We start from the raw sequence: 2,359 nt of genomic DNA on the forward strand, positions 1-2,359 counted from the left end.
TCTGTAAATACGTACACAGTGCAAGCACATAAAAATTCTCACTCTTCTGCAGTGCACATGGCCTTGTGCAGGACTGAGCAGGCTCAGGGATAAACACAAACCAGATTGGAATGATGCATCGATAGCCACACGGGATGGGGGAAGGAGCAGTTCAGGAAAATGGAGAGAATACTATCACTTGTCAATCAGGAGTTTTGGCGTTGAGACTGTCTTCGTAATGTTAACAGTCACCAAGTGCCTGAATTGGTAAAAGTGACACAATTCTCTCGAGTGCACACTGCGGAAATGTATCTGGACTTCAAGTCTCTCCACTAAAAAATGGGTGTGACCAAAGGAAAAATAAAGGCACGAGCGAGCAGGTGTGAAAGGTGACAGACCAGACAAGGCCAGGACCGGGCCCAGCCGGGGAGCCGGTGGCTAGATTCGGGACGGGGCGGTTCAAAGGGAGGCGGCGATGATGGCTTAGCCGAGACCCCGCAGCCTCCCAGCTGCTCTCAGGTCACGTGCCGGGGCGGGCTTGAGGGAGCCGCAGGCCCCGCCCCTAGGGTGGGGCTCCGCAGGGAGGCTGCAGTGGCCTCTGGTCACGTGGGGGGCGGGACGTGTCTGGGCGGGGGCGTGGTCTTGTGGGGGGCGGGGCTTGTGTCTGGGAGGCTGCAGCTGCTCGGACCAGCCAGGGGCCTCGCGATCCGGGGGCTCCTTGCCCAGCCGAGCTGCCAGGTCTTCGAGGACTGCAGGCAGGTGAGCGTCCAGAGCCCGGATCGGGGGGTAGATGTCTCCACCTTCAGCTTCCGCACAGTTTGGGGAGGGGTCTCCTGCGCCTTCAGCATCAGCCCGTTTTCCGGCGTCCCTCTGTCCCTCTGCCGCCACCCCTCACCGGCCTGTTCAGTGCTGTGCCCTTGGGGTGAGCATGGGGCGATGCCCAACTTGTCGGGTGGTGGAGTTCGTGCTCATCCGTCGGCCTCGGAGGAGGGAGCTAAGTGGCAGGTCTGGAGAAAACGGGGGGGGGGGCTGCACCCCCATTCCTCCTCCCCTACCCCCACGCCAGGAGAGTCGGAGAAGCGCCTCAACTCCTGGGCCAGCTCTGCTCCGAAGATACCAGGGGGCACCTCGGCGCTGAGGACTTCGCGCTCTCCTGGGGCGGGGGTCCTCAACCTTCCTGGCCTCTCACAGCGCCCTTCTCAATGTCGCCAGCTCTTCACCCTCCAACTGTCAGGTGCAAACTGAGCCTGAGATGCCCGTCTGCGCAGTGCCAGCCGGAGTCCCACTGAGGTGGGGGCGAGGGTGGAGAACCTGAGCGGTCGGGTGAGGGTGCGGAGCTGACCACCACGCAGTCTGTTTTCCAGGGCCGATCCTGCAGCTTCTGGTGGTGGGAACAGAGCTGTCCAGTCCGGTTGGAGGGCTTGGAAACCCGTGTGGGTGCTTTGAGCAGGATGGGGGTGGAGGACAAGGTGCCACTAGGTGCTGATGTCACCTTTGAGGAGAGGCACCAGGCGGTGTCCATTAGGGGCAGGGGGTTGGGGTTGCTGCTCTGCTGCCGTAAGTGAGCAAGTGGTTACAGAGGAGGCTCCCCGTGCGGCCCCTCCAATAGCCAGGCTTCTCCAGAGATGTTGGAACTGGCACTTAGTACTCTGTTCAGCAAACATTTATTGGACACCTACTGTATGCCAGATAGTGCTGGGGGCTGGGTCTTTTCAAGGCAATTTAGGGCCATGGGGCAGTTGAAAGGTACACACAGTTACCCTCTAGGCACTTGTAGCAGCCCCCTCCCCATTTCGTTATATGGCTATTGGATTAGAAAAGGGCAGAGCCCGCCGGGTGGGATTCCAGCCCATCCCCCCCTCCCATCGGCAGCCGGGCACTCCCAGGGGAGCTGCCTGGGCAGGAGGAGCTGTTTGAATGATTTCCCTTGGCTGTTTTCTAGGACTTTGTCCTGAGGTCTGCGGAGGCGGCCTGGGGTGAATGGTATCTCAGAATAAGGAGATGATGGACATCCCAGCAGTTATTGCCCCCCTCCCCGAGACTGCTCTAGACACCTGGCCTAGCGGGACTCCAGCTCTGGAAGACAGCGGAGTGTGGGGGCAGGGGGTGTGGAAGGGAAGCTCCTCCAGCCAGTGCTGTCTGGGCATGTGTTGCTGAGCACATCATGTTGTCAGACCCGGGTGTGTGACCTGGCAGCTGGGTGTTAAGGAGGCATTGGAGGGGCAGGGCAGGGAGCCAGGCTCCTGGGTCTCTCGATTGCTAAACTCTTAGGGTTGGAAAGAGTTGTCAGGGGATTCTGGTCTTTTCAGAGCCTCTGAGGATCATGGTGAGAGTTGGGGAGAGGACGGGCAGTCAGGCTGTGGTTGCAGTGAGGCAGGGT

At 60.1% G+C, this 2,359-nt stretch overlaps 1 protein-coding gene across 1 annotated transcript in view; it reads left to right on the forward strand.

Annotated features, from left to right (window-relative positions):
• Positions 1-631: 631 nt before the first annotated feature.
• The window catches only part of PPFIA4 (PTPRF interacting protein alpha 4), a 30,264-nt gene continuing 28,536 nt past the window's right edge, over positions 632-2,359 (forward strand). Inside the window, 1 exon segment of the mRNA XM_023747167.1 lies at positions 632-738. The gene's annotated coding sequence lies outside the window, so the exon portion shown is untranslated.

This window comes from Myotis lucifugus, unplaced genomic scaffold (genome assembly GCF_000147115.1).
Source record: "Myotis lucifugus unplaced genomic scaffold, Myoluc2.0 scaffold_808, whole genome shotgun sequence".
Lineage (NCBI taxonomy): Eukaryota > Metazoa > Chordata > Mammalia > Chiroptera > Vespertilionidae > Myotis > Myotis lucifugus.